We start from the raw sequence: 21,184 nt of genomic DNA, 5'->3' as shown, positions 1-21,184 counted from the left end.
ACACTGTGCCCCCCAAGGTCACTGCAGCTCCAGGCCTCTGACTCCACAAGGCACACCGGCATGTCCAGGGCCCACAATAACACACGTGCCCCATCTGCAAATGAGGAAGACACAAACCTGCTGCCGCCCCTGCCTCATCCTATACCCAACTGGACATGAAACAGAACAAAAGACCACATGTAATGACTTAGAGACTCGGAAACAAATGCACAACACAAGCAGCCGGCTCGAAGGATCGCTGTGCAGGCCCCCCCAACCCCCGAGACACAGCCAGTACAGCAGAGGAAATGGGAAGGGTGGGGGACACCATCTCACAGCGACCACACTGATGCCCCCCAGCCTGGGGACCCCGCTAACATCACATGCCTCCTGGAGCTGACACCAGACAGACCCAAGGGAGGGACACTGAGAAAGGACATCGGGATCCAACCACAGCAACAGGTGACCAGGAGACGAGTTAACTACACGCACTGTATATGGAGAGCCTTCTTTTGCTTTAGGATATCATGGGACAACGAGCAAAACCCACATCCATCCGGTCTAAAGAACAGACACTACCAAGGCTGTGCTGGAATGGAACATGCTGTGGTCCAGAAAAGCAAATTTCTCTACCCCGTTACACAGCCGGCAACCGCTCCCTGGGGACTCCTGCACTCGGGGGCTTGGGTCGAGAGGAACTAATGGCATCCCTGTTGCTCCACCTCCATCCGATCCAGTGACCTTCTGACGCACCTGGGAACGCAGCAGAGGACACTGCCCACCCTGCCCCCTGGTGTTTGGGTTCCCAGATACGAGTCCTGGCTCCTGGCTTCGTCTTGGCCATTTCTGACTACTTGGGGAATAAACCAGAGGATTAAAGATTTCTTTCCACTGCCTTTCAAGTAAATAAATAGTGTCAAATAGATAAATGATCAAATGTGAGGCAAGAACCACAGCATATCAGAGGTCTAAGTGACAAACCGGCAGGGTCACAGAGCAAGGTCTCCAGGACAGAGCTAAGACAGGGAGGGACTCCCAGGGTTGGGGGCCCCACTCTGCCACCTGCAGCTTCAGGCTCTGTGTCCCTCAACTCCCTTGGTGCCTGAGAAAGACCCAGGAGCTCAGCAGCCAGGGCTGCCTCTTGTGGCCGCAGGGGCGGCGGGTCATCAAGGACCAGTCCTCCACCATCAGCACAGGCTCCACCAGGGCCATCTCTGGCCCACACTGGCGTGAGGGACGGTCACAGAGCCATCCACAAAGCAGCTGGAGCCCTAGGCAGAGACCGGAACCCAGTCCTCCCTGGGCGCGACATCACACCTGCAGACCACGCTGCCTACAGTGGACGGGCACCTTGCCCTTTGAACATTGCCCTCCCGCTCACTCTCCACTAGACATCAGCTGGCAATTTCCCCCAAACTCACCCCTTTGTATTTTAAAACTGAGTGCTAGCCAACTTGGATGTACCTCTTGCCTCAGCTGATTCTTAAGTTCCTCCAGTGGACAGGTGGTGCTTTTTTGTGGCACCCAAGACACAGCCTGGCCCTGAAGGCGGGTGCGCAGTAAGCCTGTGACAGCTGCTCCAGGGCAGCGCTCTCCCAACCACACCAGGCAAGGAATCCTCTGCTGCCACCTTAAAAAAATGCAGGTGGCCAAGGACACTTGCAAGCTCAACCCTGGGCAGCCACTGACCACTGGCTACAGCCTCATCTACCTTTGCGTTGCAACCTGATACTAGAAGACCACAGAGGGCTGACCATACATGGCCAAGGCACAGTGCAAACAAGCTCGCTGGGACTTCACCGCACAGGCTGAGCTGCAGTAGGCGGTCACCGTGGTCAGAGCACCTCCCTGGGGGCTGTTGGCAGGTGGCTGTGCGGGGGCCAAGGACACAACCCTCTGGGCACCATGTCAGGGGGCCAGGAGTAGGGTGGGTTCTCCCCCTGTCCTCCTTGATCCCACATCCTGGCACTAAAACATCAATGAGGTAACCCTGCCACGCTGCAGGCACACAAGTCCCTCTGTATTTGCTGTCTTCCACTGTCTTCCTCTGGGACACAGGACGTGTTCCCAAGGCCATCTGAGTGAAGATCGGGCCACATGCCTCTAGGGCAAAAGATCCCCCCACCATGGTCCCAGCCTGAGCAAGAACCAGAACCATGATGCCGCTGGCAGCACGATGCCACCCCCACAGGCCGCGGGAGCACACAGGAGGGCAGCGGCCAGGAGCGGCCCCGTCATCCTTCTATTTCAGGCGCACAGCAGCTGTGTGGCCAGGTGACCAAATGACTCAGTGTTTCTGACTCACAGGGAGTGCTCTGCAGGCCACAAGGCCTGGCCCACGTTGGGGGCTGTCTCCCTGCACGCTGTGCTGTGCCCTGGTCCTCCTGTCTGGGGAGAAGGGACAGCAGACACTCCCCCTTGGCCCAGAACTTAGTCTCTGTACCTTGACGGCAGCTCCTGTCCAAACAGCTACTTCCTGGGTCAGGTGCTTACAATTCTCTGCCAGCCCATCCTTTGCTTTCTGGCAGAGGGTGGGTCTCAGTTTCAGGTTCTCTACTCAAGAAGCCATTGCAGCCCACTGGCCCCCGCCTGATGCCCACCCTTCCTCCCCAGACTTCTCAAGGCCTTCCCGGCCCACTGGGGCCGTTCCCTACCAAGGAACCACCTTGCCCAGCCTGTCCCTTCGGTGCTGGCCCCACCACCTGTTGCTGTCAGTGCTCAGCTGTGAGTCCACCTTGGCCACGTCAGCACGTCCTTCCCAAAGTGCACACTTGCCCTTCCACAGTCCCTGGGTTCTGTGCAAACAAAGCGCTCTCCTTGGCAACGGCATGCTGGGCCTGGCCCAAAGACGCCCTGACCTGGAGTTGCTCCAGAGGCCGGGGCTGGCTCCCGACAGCCCAACAGGGCAGACCCTCAGCCCTCCTTCCTTCCTGTGGCTGCCCACGGTCAGTGCTGCCCCTGGTTCTTAAGCAAGGAGTACAGGCTGCAAACAGCAGCTGAGTTCCGCGGCAGTTTGCTTCCATGGCTACGGGGGAATGCAGAGAGAAGCTGCCAACATTTTCTCTAACAGCTTCATCACAGCATAGCAGCTCCCTCCTCCAAACCCTTACGCTGCCCTGACAGCCGACATGGTGGGAAAGGTGTGGATGACAAAGTCACTGCGGTGGGAACCTGCCTCCTTCCCCAGTGACGGCGAAAGAGGCTTTGCCGCCATATGGCAGGTGCGCCACCCCTGTGCGCAGCAGCAGTTACATAAAGTGTTTAGCGGAGGATTTAGTTGCTGTAAAGATCCCATTAACCAGAGACAATTTCCATCACAGATTCCTGGCGGGGTTTGGTGGCTTCACTTTGAAAATCAGGGCGAAGAGGAAGGAAGTGCTCAGACAGTGTGCGTGAAGCTGAAATTGCTTCACGCTGCAAACCTCGGCTGGCCACTCCAGGCTCCCCACAGTGACCTCCTCCAAGGTCGGGGGGAGTCTCCTACTTACAAGGGGGTGCCAGGGGGCTATCCTTTTTCAAAACAAAAATCCAATCATATCACTGAGTCTTAGAAACTCCGCAAATGTTTCCCCATGTCCTGAGGCACAAGACCAAGCTCTTGCAGCCCAGCCCTCTGCGTTGGCACCTGCCCCAGGGACCTGGCGGGAGCTGCCTCTTCCGGAGGCCTTCCACAGCCAGCACCCCTGCCATCTCAGCTCCCCGGGCCCCCAGCCCCCCAGCGCTCCGTAGCTCCCAAGGCAGCTCCTCCCCTCTGCAGCAGGTAGGCTGCCTCCCTTCCACCTGATGATACTTAGGGGAGGAGGGTTCCCCTGCAGGTCCTCGCCTCTGCCGGAACACGCCTCAGGAGCCGAATGTGGGACAAGGGTCACAGGATCTCAACAGCAGTGCTACGTGGATATGCACCCGTGTGTGCGTGTTTGGCCCAGCAGTGAAGTCGCTACCCAGGATGTCCCCACACCAGGTGGCAAGTGCCTGGTTCAAGTGCCCAGATCCTGTGCCTCTGAGCCAGCGCAGTTCCAGCACTGGGTTCCCTGCCACCCACATGTAGCACCTGAGCTGCTGGCTTTGACCTGGTCAAGCCCCCACTGCCTGTTACAGGCATTTGTAGGCAGTGAATCAGCAGATGGAAGATCTTTCTCCCCATCTTTCAAATTTAAAAGAATGAAAATGAAGAAACAAAACAGTAGAAGGACCCACACAATGGGCGTGCCTTGTGCGTGAAAGTGCAGGTGTCTCGGGGAGAAGAGTGAAAACGGGGTAGGGGCCTGGGGCTGCGGCAGGTGCCAGCGAGAGCAGCTCACACACAGCCAGAGTCCAAAACTCGCAAAGAGAAACCACAGCCATCTACTTGCTGCTGTGGCACTTCCAACAACAGCTCAGCTCCCCCTTGGACGCCGCCTGGCCCTCCCCCGGGACCCTCACGCCCAGAGACTCCAGCTGGCCTACTGCAGGCCTTCTCCACTCCCTGGGGTGGGCAAACACAGAGAACCACCCCGGGGACACGAAGTCCGCGTTCTGCTGTTTTTGCCCCAACACAGGACAGAGCAACGGCTCTCAAAGTGCATCTATCACTTAAAGCAGGCAGAGGGCCGTACAGACTGTTTCAGATAAGACATTTTTATTTTAAAGTATTTGCATGAGATTAAGAGGTGCTTTGGCACAAGAACAAGGCAAATCAAACCCGGACTAGGGGATGTGTTTTTAAACGTGGCGATTCAAAGATTGGCACAAAAAACTGTAAGGCTAACAAACATTTGATGGGACAGGAAGAACCTTCCAGTGAAGGTTGGCCCAATCTGCTGAGCCCTCCCTGTTCCTAAGGGTTTCCCAACACCTTGTCATCCTACAGCCCATCTCGTATGCAGCAGGCCTCCCAAGAGTGCCTTCTCCACAGGTCAGCGTGCTTCCAAAGCCTGTGCCCGCAGTCCCAAGGACATAAGGTGTCAGGTGCAAGGGGGCAAACTCCAGGAGGAAGCTCAAACCAGGGCTGCCATAGCCTCACTCAGAGTCCTGGCTCAAAGCCTAACACCTGGCAACCACTTCATCAACATCTGTTTGATAAAGAAGCCAGTATTTGCATCTGACTGCTCCGGGGGAACCCTGTAATGTGGGGACCCGACCACAGGGAGTTGCTATCCTGCCTCAGAGGGGTCCGTCCCTCAGCCCCTCCCAGGGCATATCCAGGCAGTCCCTGGGAGCCTTCCCACACGTCTAGATACGTGTTCCTGGCTCCTGGGCTCATCCACCATCACTGTGGCAATTTGGGAAGTAAAATAGTAAATGGAAGATCTTTCTGGCTCTCACTCTCACTGCCCTCCAGATAAACAAAGAAGTCATAAAAACAAAAACGAAACACACACATATTTACTACAGAGTCCTGGGGAAGGGACAGGGAACCTGTTCAAATTCTGCCAGCTTACAGAGGACCGAATTTCCCCCACGATTGTTTGTATGGTTTTATTTGCAAAAGCACATTCCATTCAACACCGAACTGGGTCTCTTTAAGACGATCAAGCTGCAAAAGAGTTAGCGACTCCCCAGGCCATCTCTTCCACCGTCTACCTGCTTGCCTCACCAAGGTGTCCTAGGATCTGATCTGCTGGACAGGTGGACAGACAAGCAAGTTAGCGCGTACACACATGGCCGAGGCTGTCTCAGCCTGCCAGGTTTGGTGGGTCAGTGGAGAACACGGGAGGACGCAGGACTCCCACCTCCACACGTCTCAGGGCCACATCTTGAGGCGCCGGCTCCCTCAGTTCAGGGCAGGTGCTCAGCCATCCCATGCCTCATGAAGCCCACACAGAACCCGGGCACACCTGGCCAAGTTTGCCCCGTGCCTGAGCCCCCTTACCCAAGCACCAAGGGGCTCGTCAGGTCACATCTGTCACCCCAGGCACTGAGCAAAAGCCACCCTGATATTTTAGGTAAGTAATCCTTTCCCCAGCCAACATGACCCGAAGGCGGGGGGGGGGGGGGCAATAGTAAGTCTGGCTTTGTGTTGGAACTCTCCAGAAGGTCCCCATGTGCACACATCCCTCCTCAGCAGCCCCTGGATGGGCACATCTCCCAGAGCGCGAGGTTCAATGTGACTGGGCTCGCACCCCACCCCCCGCCTCCAGTTCAGAAGAGCGGCTTGATGCGGATGCAGCCTCCAGGCCTGGCACTCTGGCTGCCCCACACCTCCTGGGCACAGCTGGGTGGGGACTCACTGACCTAATATCACTGGACAGATAATCCCTTGCCTCGGGGAAAGCCTCGCTGTGGCCATGACACCTGCCATTTCCAATCTGCAGGGCAGAGGGGTAACGAGGGGCCAGGGCAGAGACCACTGCCCCCACCACCCCAGCGGCCATGAACAATGCAGAACCCCACTTGCACATGCATTGGGAGTCATGGCTTTGCCTTGCAAAAGCCAGGCCTAGGATCCAACTAAATCATTTCCAGCCTGGATTGGAGAAAATAATTGAATTAAAGAGTTGCCATAACTCATTCAAGTGAGATAGAGCCATCCGGAGGGAAGCCGGGAATTTGCTGTCTTCTCAATACAGGGAAGGGGGAGGCAATAGAATGTGGTTCAAAGGACAGATGGGACTTCCCTAATTGTCCCCAGATTCCTAGCAGCAGGGTGGCAACTAAACGGTTTCAATTAAAAGTTAAAGAAACAGGGAAAAGCAGGCGGTAAGTTATGCCTGGTGCTGCTAGGGCTCACAGAGGCTCAGTCCTGTTCTCAGACAGGAAGCACCAACGGCACGCGATTCCAGAGCCATCCCAACATGTCACCATGACAAGGTGACGAATCAGTCTGCCTGTCAAGCATGCCCCATGAACAGTCATGCGAGAGGGAGCCAGGCACGGGTCGGCGTCTTGGTGCGCGCCCCTTCTGTCTGCCGGAGTGGCTCCCTGGGCATGTGTGAGCCTGTGACGTGCCACCTGGACATGTACAACACCTCCCACCTCCACCCGAGGGGGCTCTCAGGGCTGGCTCCTGATGGCAGGTGGCGCTTCCAGGCTCCAGCATGAGAAACAACAGGCAGGGAACAAACTTGCACCCAAAGCCAGAGGCCCTCAAGCAGGGACTCGGTGCACCCAGGGATATGGGACAACATCTGCAGGCATTCCGGTGCCACCTGGGGGCAGCAGGCCAGCCTGTCTGGCCAGGTCTTCACCCCCACGTGGCGCACGCAAAGGCACAGCCGATCTGTGTCCAGGGGTTAGGGCTGGTTACCTCCCTTCCCTACTGTGGGTTTGTGATTCCCATGTCCAAAACCAACAGACGAAACTACAGAATTCACTCCAATAACAAAGCCACACAAGCTTATCAGAACAAAAACAGGTAAGACACAGCGAGTACACCTTAATTCTGGATCCCCATTGTTAATCTTCACGACAACAAGCTCCAATTTGTCCTTCCTGTGACATCAGGTTAATGGAGCAAAGACAAGATGGGGCCATAGCTGTGGCAAAGCATGCTAAACCTCAGCTGGGCCACTGGTATCCCATGTGGGCACCGGTGTAGTCCCAGCTGCTCCACTCCCCATCCGGCTCCCTGCTTGTGGCCTGGGAAAGCAACAGAGGATGGCCCAAAGCCTTGGGACCCTGCACCCGTGTGGAGGCCTGGACTGGAGAAGGCTTCTGGCGTCAGATCGGTTTGGCTTTGGCCCTTGGCTGTTGGAGAGTGAGCCAGCAGGTTCACCTGTCCCTCCCCCTTTCTGTAAACTGATTTTCAAATACAAAATTAATAGTTAAGTTAAAGTGCAAGACAGGACACTGAGGTCGGTTCCACTCTATGGCAGGAAAGGCCCCAAATTATGAAAAACAAAAAACAGAAAGTTTTAGCAGTAAGCTGGTGTTGGTGGTCAGATTCCCGTGTGACCCGAGATCAAAGCCCAGAAGTCACTGCTGACCCACACTCCCCAGCTCCAGTAACGGGCCAGTGGCTGACAACCACCTAACAGAAACCATACAAAAATTACTCCCCACCGGAATGCAGAATCACAGAATGGAAGCTGCCAAGTGGAGTCGGGGGTCAGCTGGGCCCGACACGTTCTCACTGGAGGCAGACAATCACAGATGTGGAAGTTTGGGAGGGGGGAGCCAGAAGGCCAATTGAGGTTAAGAAATACAAAAGTCGGTCTAGCATGAAATATCTCCAAGAGACTTGTTTAGTGAAATTAACTAGTGGTTTAATAGGGGGGCAAAGTCTGGGCTACAAGAGTGCCCCGATTTCTTCAGAGAAATTAACATTTCAATCCTGTTTTTATCTAGAAGTCATTAAAGTGTGCAACATGAATTATTGGAACTGTAGCAGTGAATTAGCTCTATTCATCAACCAAGTCCACACACTTTAGACTGCATCTGTAATGAAAAAACAGCTCCACATTCCTATCTCTTCTCATTAAAGTAAACCAGTTTTCCCCTTTCTCCAGTATATAAAAATGTCTGCTCTTCCTATAATTTATATTACCATAATCCAGTTCACATTCTAAACTATTACACGCCTCCAATTAATTTTTGCAGCTTTGGCCTGAAAATTTAATGATAGTAGTGTGTACTGAACTTGCTGACTCCAGACCACGTGTGTGCTCCCCATATATGTGGTGGCATCGTAAAATCCCGTGGTTCACACCGGATGGCACCGTCGCCGCAGAGCGGGCAAGGGCAGGGTGTAGGCCGTGCCCACCCCCTTCACCCGTAGGTCCAACTATGAAACACCCTAGGCTCAAATAAAGCTGGCTCCGCTCGCCAACCGGGCAAGAGGGGGAGGAAGCGGCAAGGTGGTCACCTCCGAGCACCCTGTGTATAAACACAGGGCGCAGGGCAGATGGGCACAGGGCAGATGGGCCACTGCGTGTCTCAGAACTTCCTGCCCTGTCAAGGAATCGAAGCGAGGCTGAGCTTCCTCGGGCCGACACTGTGATGTACGGGATAAGCCTCTGTCGGAGGCGTCAGCATCCCATACGGGCGCTGGTTCTAGTCTCCACTGCTCTACTTCCCTTCCAGTCCCCTGCTTACAGTCTGGGAATGCAATGGTGCTTGAATTCCCACACCACGCGGAGGACCCCGAAGAGGCCCCAGCCCAGCCCAGCTCAAGCTGTGGCAGTTATTTGGGGAATGAACCACTACATGTAAGATCTTGGTCTCTTCTCTCTGAACTATGCCTTTCAAGTAAGAATTAGAAAGAGGCTGTACTTCTCAGAGCCAACCACAAAAGGCCGTAAAGGCACTGAGATGGCAAAGGACATCTGTGCCCGAGAAAGCATGGGAAGGGGCCCGGCGCGATAGCCTAGCAGCTTAAGTTCTCGCCTTGCATGCCCAGGATTCCATATGGGTGCTGGTTCTAATCCAGGTCACCTCGCTTCCCATCCAGCTCCCTGTTTTATGATCTAGGAAAGCAGTTGAGGACAGCCCAAAGCCTTGGGACCCTGTACCCATGTGGGAGACCGGGAAGAGGATCCTGGCTCCTGGCTTCAAATCGGCTCAGCCTTGGCCGTTGCAGCCACTTGGGGAGTGACCAACGAAAGGAAGATCTTCCCCCCCCTCTCTCCTCTTTGTATATCTGACTTTCCAACAAAAATAAAATAATCTGGAAGAAGAAGGAAAAAAAAAAAAAAAGAAAGAAGGAAAGTGCCAGGCTCATGTGCTTGGACCTCTGCACTCACAGGAGCCACTAAGCACCAGCCCCGGGCTCCTGGCTTCAGATCTATGCAGGTCCCATGGCAGCCACCTGGGGAGGGAACCAGCAGATGGAAGATATTTTCCCGCTGTGAATTTTTCAAATTAAGAAATCTTAAACAAAACAAAGCAAAAACAGTCTTAGATAGGACACAGCATGAGAGTACCAGGCCACACAAGCCACCCAGAGCAGCAGAGGCTCCAGGCAATGTCCAGGTCCACCGTCTCGGCCTCCGACCCTTCACTGCAGCTGGCCCGTTCTGGCCTGAGGCCCGCGGGAGTAAGACCATACACAGCCATTCCGGGCTCTCCCGGGACTGGCCAGCATGGTCCTCAAACAGGACTCCACGGCCCCAGCCTAACAGGTCCACCCTGCCAAGCCCCAGGGCGGGCGCCACCTCGCCGAGGTCCACAGCTCCTCCGCCCTGCTGACGCGCGGAAGCCATTAACCGCGCCACTGGAGTGCAGATGCTGCCTATTTCTAAAAATTCCCAAACAGATCAATTAGCATATTATAAAGAATTTACTTCCATTTTCCCTTGACAGATCATAAAAGCCAAAACACAACGCTCAGCTTGAAACCGACAAGTATATATAGCAGGAGATGCTGCACTGAAGGCAGACAACAGCATAGGAAAGTGGTATTTATAATGATTAGACACCTAATTAATTCCAAGCGCGGAATGTCAAAAGCCATCAGCTCATTCCTTCGGCAACAGGGACATCAAGCAAGTCACGGCTCTGAGGAAGTCCTGACGTCTTCCAAAGACCTCTACCCAGCCATGGGGCTGGTTTTCTGGGTTGGGTTCTAGGAACACATGCGCAAAAGCCCTGGAAAGGGAGAATCCGACGAGAACCAAAGGCATACACCCGTCGAGCATACACCCGTGGAGCATCAATAAATTAGTTTAGGGGTTGGCATCTAGTCTAGCACTACTTCAGAGTGCCAGGTCCGAGTCCAGACTCCACCCTCCAGCTTTAGAGCACCCTGGGAAGCTAGGGGGGCGCTGGCTCCAGGACTGCGGACCCCGCCGCCCATGTGCAAGACAAGGACTGTGGACCCCAGACACTCCCCAGACACTAGGGGAGTGACCCGGGGGACAGCAGCTCTCCCTGTGTGTCAAGTAAAAAAAAGGTGAAATCTAATAGCACAAATCGGGGTGCTGCTGGGCACGGTGAGTTAGATGCTACTGCAATGCCGGGGATGAGGCCCCTCCTTTGCCCAGGATCCCCCCTCCTTTGCCGAGGATCCCGCCCCCCACTGGGGAGACCCAGGAGGAGCTCCTGGGTCCGTCCGACCCCTCCTGGGTCCGGTCTGACTCGGGCCTGGCTCCTAGCCATTTGGGGAGTGAGTCAGCTCATGAGAGATCTTCCTCTTTGTTTCTGGCCCTGAGTCTTTCCAGTCAACAACAGACTCTTAAAATGTAAACAGCACAAATATGAGGGTCATTACAAATGCTCTCAGAAAACTGGAATTACGTGTTTATTTTGGTGCCAGGAGCTTTTTAAAATCCATGCAGAGATTTTTTCATAAATACACATTTTCTATCAGCTCTGGAAGCATACCCCCCGACACACACACACACACACACGAACACTAAGGAGACCTCAGGATGCCATACAGTGGAAAGGTTGGCATCTAGAAGCTTCCATCCCTTCCGCTTGGCCATGAATGGACTGGACAGGTTGCTGGAGGCCAGTGCTAACTAAGGCAGACACAGGGCCGAGCTGTGACGAGCCAGATACCCCGAGCATCTCAGGGGAGGAGAGCAGAGAGGAAGGACCAGGACACCAACCTTAAGCTGAAAGATGCAGAGTGGCCTTCCCAGTCCCCTAGATGCTTCTCCTACACTGCAAGTGAAAACCTGCATTTAAATGGAATCGGAAGAGGAGGCCCTATGGGACAAAGGTGCCGTGGTTACTATCTAAGGGTGCAAGGCTGCAATGAGATGCAGAGATGCCTCCGTTTAAAATTTACTGATTACCTGGTCCACAATGGCTTGTTACTACTAGAATTTTTGCAAAACTCTCCCATATTTCTTCTTAGGCCAGAACTGCTAATAAAAGTGATATTACCACATTCTATCAATTTAATCTTGAAAAACGCTTCCACAATCCAGAATCCCACAAGTCCAGGGCTCTGGTAATTCCAGCCATTATTCAGCGTGAAAACCAAACAGTCTGAATTCATTAACATCGGTTGCTGCAAATCTGCATTTTTAGACTTTGCCATAGAATGCAAGAGTCCAAACCCAGTGACCCGGATCTAACGACCTTTCATGTGAAGTGGCCATGCTCTGGGTTTCTCCCAGCATGGCTCTCGTTCGGGGTCAGGCCTGGTGGCCTCGTCCTGACCACTGTGGAGGAGAGACAGAGGGTGGTGCCAGTCTCAGGCCCTGGTCACACTTCAGGGCTCAGGTAACCTGCAGAGAGACCGCCGATCTGTGGGCAGACTATGGAGGAAGGAGCTACACTGTGACAAAGCAGGTGTCCAGGGACCAGAACCTGGAGCCTCCATAGGTGTGATACCAAGGTGCCCACTCCTGGCCAGTGCCGTGGCTCAACCCAGCATACCCACACACACAGAACGATAGCCCAACACTAGGTCCACCTGGAGAGGGCTTTGGGGGACCCTGCATTCAGCATCGTTTGGCAAACAAGCATCAGGCCAGGCTGACACATAAGGGTGGCACAGCAGGAAAGCCGTTGGGCATGGGTGGGTGCTGCAAGGACTTCCTCCCCTCGAGCTGAAGCCGTGAACTGCCATGGATGACGACGACAGGATGGTGACAAGTCACCCTTCATTAAAGTGCACAGTGTACACAGTCCATGCGTCCTCTGCAGTATCTCAGTCCCCTGGGCAGAAGCTGGCCCAAAGCCAGTGCCCACCAGAGCTGGCCGACCAGGATCCCTCCTCCAAAACCACAGAAGGGAGACTGTCTCTCCTGCCCCCAAGCAAGCACAAGAACACAGCAGTGAGGGACTCCCATGATGCAATTCCCCACAAGAGCTGAGCTGTTTCCCAGCCCCATCAAAGGGGCATCAATCTGCTCTGATTCAACTGGCAAACGGACACTGGCCTCAGCAGGCCTCTGCAGTGCCCCCCTTAGGCCCCAGGGGAGTCAAAGCACTTCCTGGAGGAAGCTACACCCCAGGGTTACAGGGGGAAGGGTCATTAAGGAAGGAGTTTCAACAGAATCACAAAGGGCAGGAGTACTCTACTGCCAAAGCCAACTTCTGAACGAATGCCAGGGCAGGAGCCGTCAGACGCACAGGCAGCAAGCACCTGCACCCACGTGGCTGCCACGTCAGGCCCGGGCTGGGTTTCTTGCTGACCTTGGCTTCCCAGCAGGACAGCTGAAGAAGCAAAGCCTTCATCTGGGAGGTTAGCCAAGGATAGCACCTAGACAAGGTTGTTCAGAGTCCCCGCACACTGGCATCGAAGGGGAGAGGGTCAGACCTCACGGAGGCATTGCTGCCCAGCACAGATGCTTCTGGGGACCAGGTGACATCACACACTTGTGGGCCATCACCCTCCCAGCCAGTGAGAGCTGAGCCGGCTGTCCAGACCAGCACCTGTGTGAGCCTGGCTCAGCCTGCACCTCCTGGGTCCCACTGCACACGGCTCGGCCTTAGGGTCTGTGAGCAGCCATAGCTCTGCCTCTCAGGCCACGGCCAGCAGACACACATTTTCACTTCCACCTGATGGAGGAGCTGGAGGACTGTGAAGCCACCCAAACTGGAAGGAGTGTTGTGCCAACAGTGACCACAGGTTCTGCCAGATGGAAGGCCCCACCCCTGCACTCAGGGAGCAAATGCAGGGGCTGTGGGGGATGGGAAGGGCGAAAAGGGACCAGAAGAGCCAGGCCCGGGATCCCACCACTCTCCTGTATTTTCCAGACTTCCTGAGTGCCCCTGCGCACAGGGACCTCGAAGCAACGAGGAGGGGCAGTGCCCAGCTGCCCGCCTCAGTCCGCCTGAGGCTCCAGGACCTGGCACCTGTGTGTGGCCTCAGCCGCATGCCACGCCATCCTACTGAAAAGCGTTCCCCTCAGGGAGCCGCAGGCTACACCTTCCAGAGAAAACAAAGGTTTCCTTTGAGTGGGGTAAGTTATGGCCCAAAGGGGAGTGGGGGAGGAGCACCAAAGAAAAGGTGTTGAATTACAGTGGACAGGATCACAGCACCACCCCTCCTGGCTTTCCACAACCTACTCCAAAGGACTGGAGTGCTGCTGGCCCGCTCCCAGGAGGAGGCCACAGAAGCTCGTCAAGACGAGGGACCCACCGGCCACCAGGGCGTGTGTACGTGGCTAAAGGGAGGAGAACCATGCTTCATACTCTGGCCTGGCCACGCTGGGGCTGTGTGCCTGAACCCCGGCCCATCACCACTTCCCCCTAAGGTCCATCTTTCGGCCACATATGATTAATCCTAACAGGCTCTCTTTCAAGCAGTACACTGCTGAGAAGTGGATGTTGTTGTTCAGCCAGCCCAGAGCAAACACACTATGAAATATGTATAAATGTCACCACGCAGGCTGCTTCTCAGGACAAGCAGAGAAAAACGCCCCATTTTACCAGCTCAGGTGAGTGTCCACTCAAAGAAGCCCAAACACAAAAAGGACGAGTTTCACAGCACTTTCCTTCTCAAACCTGCTTATTTACCCTTAACTCGTGCAAGTCTAGGGGAATTATCTTTAATTGCTACATGGAAAGAGTGGATTACAAAAGCCTCCAGTTAACACAGAAGCCCTCACTTTTAACAGCATGGGGCCAGCTGGGAGGTGCCAAATACCAATGAATCGAACAATCAATAAAACAAACCTGTTCTTCAATGTCAGAGAGGAAGTTGCAAACTCAGACGTACCTTACACCTGGCAAGGTCACTGTGGAACCTGCCCCCGACTCCCAGCAAGGGTTAACTTCCGGAAAACACACCAGCTTCCTGGCTTTAAAAACAACTTGGGTCCCCAGGATCCCTCCCTGCTGTGAGGAGCACAAGTCACTGCCAGGACCTGTTTCCCAGCTTCCTTTGGGACCTCAACACCTGCACCAGAATGCCTGGGTTCTCTCACTTAGGGCCCAGCTTCAAGATTTAAAGCACCATCTGGGGGGTAGTGGGGAGATGGTTCGAGTCCCCAGGACCCTGCCACTCCATTAGACCGGGCCTGGGTTCCTGGCTTCAGGTCCAGGCTGGCTTCGCAAGCCTGCAAGCCATGAACAGGTCTGGCAGCTGTCTGCCTCCCAAATAGAATAAACATTTTAAAAAAAGGAAAAAAGGTATTGATTTAAAAAGTTGAGTAAGATAGAGACAAGAGGGGACAGTGAGAGAGATCAACCTACTTCCGTAGGGCCCAAGGACTAGGGCTGGCCAGGCTCCACCCGGTGGTCTTCTATGGGGATGGCCAAGACCCTCACACTCAAGCCATCTTCCCAGGCCTTTAGCAGAGCTGGAGCTGAGCTGCCAACCAACCGTGCCACCACATCAGCTCCAAGATGTAATTCCCGCAGCACTGGCAGCCGAGGGTCTGACACTCCCATATTCCCATCACAGCTGGGCCCCGAGGCAAGCCCTGGAACACCTAAAACCAAGACCACTTTTTTCTAGTTGTTGTTGGAAAGGTAGATACATAGGTGGAAGGAGAGACGAGATTAAGATCTTCCTCTGTTGGTTCACTCCCCAAGTAGCCAGAGATGAGCTGAGCTGAGCTCATCTGAAGCCAGGAGCCAGGAGCATCTTCTGGGTCTCCCATGAGTGCAGGGACCCAAGGCTTTGGGCTGTCCTCTACTGCTTTTCCAGACCACAAGCAGGGAGCTGGATGGGAAGTAGAACAACCGGGACATGAACTGGCACCACATGGGATCCTGGTAGACATAAGGTGAGGATTTAGCCACACTGGGCTCCGAGTCCATCATTTTAAAGGAAAATGTTTTCAATCTAGTACTCTTGCAAGTGGTGATAAAACCAACAGCGGCAGCACATAATGATAATGAAAAATATCTAGAGAAAGAAATAACCCTTTCATCCTCCGTTAATCACATCCAGCAAACTGATGAGAGACCCAGCTCATTCCCCATGCCTCCCTTCCCCCACGCACACTCGAGGATCCAACCCACGGACCTGAGACCGCAAAGCCAACATGACGCAGGGCTCCCGTGGCCAGCGGGGCCCTTGACTTCCCACCCTCGTTCTCTGCATGTGCTGGAGCCTGGGGAGGAGGAGACGCTGCAGTGGCCAAGTGGTCATTCCCTGGCTCAGTGGGGAGACCTGGAGCTGGGCAGTGCCTTTCCCCTGAGTCCCGCCCCAAGGGTCAGCCCAGGCACCCCTGGGACAGGGACTGGCCCCTACACGCTTCTGGGAAGATGGCACCTGGGAAGAGCTCAAAGGCTCCAGGAAGGCCCTGCTTCTTGGAGGGCTGCCACCAACAAGGATAGTTCTCCACCACTGAAGTCACCTGGTCGGTCACGGAGGAGCCTGGACACACCTGATCCTGTGGCTCTGGCAGACCAACTCCATCACACAGGGAGGGGAGCTCCAGGGCAGGGGACCCCACCCTCTAGGCAGAGCAGCTTGGCACACCTACTCTAGTCAGGAAACCCAGGCAGGCCACAGTCATGCAGGAGACAGGATCAAAGTGAAAGCCGCCTGCTTGGCTCTTCATGCTCTGCCAGTCCACTTGGATTAGAAGCAGGAGCCGGGGTGGAGTGAGGGGATGAGACCCAGGCCTTGAGAGTCTGACCCACAAGCCTCCCCACGGCTTGGATTCCAAAACACACACTATCCTACAGGCTTAGAGACGGAGTCCGACCACTCCAGCTGGGCTGAGTCCCACCAGCACAGGCCCCCAGCACCTGGGGTATCCTTACCCTGTCTTGCCTACCTGAAGCATCCTGGATCTCATCTCATCTATGTTTTGCAGCTTGAGCCTCTGGCAGGAAATGGAGCAGGATCCAGCTATGAGCAAAGGGTGGGGCGGGGACGGGGCGCACAGGGCAGACTGGGCAGAGCTGAGAACTCTGGGCACCAGGGGCATGGAGCAGCCAGACACTCTGCATTACCACCAGCATCAGAGCCCAAGGATCTGCTTCTCGAGTGACCTAGTGCCACCCTCTCCCTCTGCTCCTGTCTGCCCGAGCCCAGTGGTCAGAACTGCTACACCTCCACACCACCGGAGCCACACAGTGGACAGCAGCTGGACCTCTTCAAGCACCAAGAGCTCGCTCGTGAGGTCCCAGGACCCTGCCTGGCTGCAACCTGTCCAAGTGGCATGGTGTGTGTGGGCAGCTGCATCCCACAAGACCATGGCCTCAGCTGTTCCACTGCCGCTGCACAGGACTTGGCTTTGTACTATGGCACATTCTGTGACGTGGATCCCAACTGCTTTCCGTCCTAACACTTCTGGTTAAAACTGCAAGGTGCTGTTGCTGACAGTAATTCAAAAACTGGTCAAAAGAACTGTCACCACCCAAACAGATGGGGAGGCTGGAAGTCAGCAGCAAAGGAAGGGGCCAGCCGCACAGCCCTCGGCTTCTCACGTAGTCAACCTGGACGGAGAGCCGCAGACCCAACGCTGCTGTTCACCATTCATGATGAAATGAGCCCCGGGGAGAACACGGAAAGCTGCGATGTGACCATCTCACAAGAGGCCCCAAAGGCCCAACTCTGGTAGAGCAAGAATACCAGCAAATCAAGATGCACTTGGAGTTACTACGCTGACCAGTGACTCCCACCCACTTGGAGAGGAGGTGCAGGTTTTTAAAGCACACCTCCTTCTCAGCCCCACTGTGGCCAGGCCTGGGATCTCCACCAGTGAGCTCCTGGGATGAAACCAACAGGCAGCCCTGACTCGGGCCACAATCCAAGACGGGCCCCGTAGTTGCAATCAAGCGCAGAGCTGAGAAGGTGGCTGCTTCCTGCCAAGTGCAACCTGCCAGGCATCAGATGAGACACAGAACACACAAGATGCTCAAGGGCAAAGACGAGTTCTTTGGGCAGCTGTGAGAATGGCCGCCAGGGGCACAGTCAACGTGGCTGTGGGCTGCAGACACCGCAGGGCACAGCTGTGTCACAGCGACCACATTCCCTTGCCAGCTCAGCACCACATGGAGCCTCTTACACCTTGTCCAAGTGTTGGCCAAACTCTCATCCCAACTCCACCAGCGTGGGCTGGGAGTGGTGGTGCAGCGCACTCATCTCTCCCCCGGGGGGGCGGGGCACCAATTGTAGTCTGAGCAGCTCTACTTCTGCCCCAACTTCCTGTCATTGCACCTGGGAAAGCAGCAGAGGACGGACGGTCCAAGCACTGGGGACCCTGCAACTACGTGGGAGACCCAGAAGAAGCTCCTGGCTCTGGCTGTAGCACTCATGTGGTGAGTGGAACAGATAGATGGAAAATCTGTCTTTCCTTCTTTCTCTGGAATGCTTTCAAATAAAATAAATCAATCTTCAACGACAACAACAACAAAAACGGGTGGTGGGAACAGCGGACAAGGCCGGGTGTCTGGGCACGCCTGGCACTCAGGAGTAATTTGTTAACAACCTCATGCCGGTAGCTGGTGTGTGTGCAGAGCGGTAACACGGCTCTCGGGGATGGAGACCACTGCTAACAAAGGACTCTGCACTGGTCCCCGTGACTAGGGCCCTGTCCACTCACCACTCATCTATTTTTAAGGTGCACTGCATCCTATTCAGAGTCTTTACAACAGCCTCATCTTTCGAAAAAGTTCTCGAATGTTCCAGCTCCTGGATGAATGACAGGCTGCCCACTCAGCCGAGAGCAGGCCGACACAGACGTGAAGTCCACACGGGGACATCACCCCAGCAGACTGGAATCAGGGTCCCAGCACCACAGTGGAGCTACCATCCTGGGGCACAGGAACCCCGCGACGCTGTCCCCGCTGGCCTGCAGGTCTAAGAGCGAGCAGGCAAGGCCAGAAGACAGGACAGTGGCCTGGAAAGGCATGACTGAGGGGTCAGGCTGAGCGGCCGCTGCCGCTTCCTTCCGGGTCAGGGTTCCTCAGGGGCTCCCTGGGCCCTGTGAGCAGCCAGAAGTGAGCTCTGTGACCTGCTGGGCAGCCAGGACAGACCTCTGCATTGAATGGGGATGCTGAGGGGCTCCTGCAGTCCACTCGCTTGGCTCACCAACTGGAGGTCGCACAGCAGGTGAGCCCTCGGGATGCAGTGGCCCCAGCTGACCCTTCTCCACGGCAAAAGGAGGAAGCTACCCCATCCATGGTCCTCTGTCCTGGTCCACAGCCACCTCGCCATTGGCTGGGACAGCTAGGCCTCAGCTCTGTGTCCCTCGCCGAGCGCCCAGGGACAATACAGGGCTCACAGTCTCGCTGTGGCTCTGGCAACTCTGGCCACAAGGCCAAGTCATGATGGAGACCTTCATCTTCCCCCGAGGAAGGCTTAATCACCTGGCCGGAAGCAGCAGGTTGAGTTAACCCACACTTACTTTCGAATGACACTGCCAGCTCAAGGAGAAAATGTTCTTTATATAAAGCCCTGTACTCCTGGGTAAAAATCAACCCCATCAGAGAAGCTGCCGCTCTTGGGACATTAAGATCCAAATTTTACGAAAAATGCCTAAAGGCATGTGGCAACTCAACATGAACTCCCAAACTTTGCAGAGGTGAAGGGTGAAAGCATGATTAGCTATCATTTTTAGAGCCGCATGCATAGGAATGCGGGCTGAAGGGGAGTCTCGGCCCGATGCCACCCGGGGCCAGCTCCTCCAGAGAAAACCACTGGCGAGCCATCGCTTAGCAAGCTGCTTTTCCCCCAAAGACATCCATCTGCCTTGTAGGAGTGACTGGGGGTGGCAAACCATTTCTCTCATTCATTTTCACTCTTTTTAATTAATACGTCAAAGTCGTAATACTATTTCCATTCTGACTCCAGTTTCCTTGTAGTATAATTTCCGTTGACTTATCTCTATAGCAGCAGCAGCAGCCAAAAAAAAAAAAAAAATCACTTTGCACTGAACTATATTGCTTCAGAGTTAATTACATGTATTTTGCTTTTGATAAATGAAAATACCAGATGCAATTAATTGAAAGGCAATCAATACAATCCTGCCGCCAGCCATCCCAGGGAGACACGCAGGAGCTGCGGCCGTCCACGGCTAGCAACTGATTGAAAGCACATTCCACGGGGAAGCTGCGAAAACTGAACTTTTACCTGGAGACTCTAGGCAACAACTCACGGGCAGAGATCCGTCCACACGCTATAGTAAACGCGGCAGATTGCTCGTCTCGCTCGAGGAACACAGCTTCATGGGTTCAAAACTATGTAAGGCGAAGAAAGCCTGAAAACAAGACGCACCGAGTCAGTCAAGCCGAAGCAGTGATCCTGTTTGCATCCCACCGCCCTTTAATTGCATTTTTGCAATGTTTTCAACTCCGAGCTACCAGGGGTTATTAAATGGTGTCATTAAAAATACTATTTGTCTTGCTTTAGTCACACACCAGATCAAATTAAACAGTGGAGCACCAGAACAAATGAACCCTTTCCATCTATTTTGACATGATGCCAAGTGTGCAAAAGCAGACGGTGATATTGTGTCATCGCCGTGAAAATGTCATTTAGCTTCTTTACATCTCTGAGTAGCAAAGAGGCACAAAACAATCGATACCTTCCAGCCAAAAGTATTTCCAACTGTTTTGAGAAATATGGAATTAAAAAGTGCAATCCGTAACCCCATGGTTTATACGTGCCATTAGCATAAATGCTGACAACTGTTAATCTACTGTTACTCTGATTAACGGTTGCAGTTGTCCATTAATAGAAGGCATTTTAACTTACTACCGAAATTGATTACTCAGTTAAGAATTCAATCCTAATGTTCAATAAAATTGCACTTTCTTGGCAAATGCAATATGAAACGAGGTGATGCATTAAACAGCACTCACATTTATTTTACTATACACTGAAAAGAGGAAATATATGGTACCATCCACACCAGCTCAACCATTTCTTCACACACAGGGCTTTAAGGGGGTGGGAGATCATGCCAAGCTACCCCTATGGCAAAGGCATCCTGCCCAGGCTACAAGCATGTCTATGGTCTTGCCATGGAGAAAACACGGGCTTTCTAATGCTTGGGTTGCTATGCAACTGGAGGGTCCATGTGCTACAGCAGTCATTCTCAAGCCCACGGAAAGAGAGGTAACCCACGCAGGGATGAACTGCCACAGCTGACCGTGACCCGTCCAACCCTAATGGGCGAACAAGAAGCCATGAAACCACAGTATCCAGGGACCCAGTTCCACTGCATGCCCCCAACCATGAGGCCACGGGATCCAGGGTCCCAGTTACATTGCACGTCCCTAACCATTCCCACCTTAGGAAGCTATAGATTCCCAAAACAGGCTCTCCTTTTCCAAAGCAAGGGAACTAATCTCTCAGGATCCAGTCCTATAGATACTTCCCTGCATTAAGTGACAAAGCGCCAACACTGGCCTCCCCAGGCGCCCCTGCTCCCCTGTTCTTAGGACTTAATGACACAGGACATCTGTGTCCTGACAGCCAGCT

At 54.2% G+C, this 21,184-nt stretch overlaps 1 protein-coding gene across 2 annotated transcripts in view; it reads right to left on the bottom strand.

The window, feature by feature from the left end:
* The window catches only part of CTBP2 (C-terminal binding protein 2), a 61,551-nt gene extending 40,631 nt beyond the window's left edge, over positions 1-20,920 (bottom strand). Inside the window, exon 1 of one of the 2 annotated variants that reach the window (XM_040991953.1) lies at positions 19,832-20,920. The gene's annotated coding sequence lies outside the window, so the exon portion shown is untranslated. The remainder of the gene's footprint in view (positions 1-19,831) is intronic. The other variant, XM_040991952.1, reaches the window with a different exon arrangement.
* Between the last annotated feature and the right edge of the window lie 264 nt (positions 20,921-21,184).

This window comes from Ochotona curzoniae, unplaced genomic scaffold (genome assembly GCF_017591425.1).
Source record: "Ochotona curzoniae isolate NIBS_2020 unplaced genomic scaffold, NIBS_Ocur_1.0 contig_66, whole genome shotgun sequence".
Lineage (NCBI taxonomy): Eukaryota > Metazoa > Chordata > Mammalia > Lagomorpha > Ochotonidae > Ochotona > Ochotona curzoniae.
This window is presented reverse-complemented; position numbering and strand designations above follow the sequence as displayed.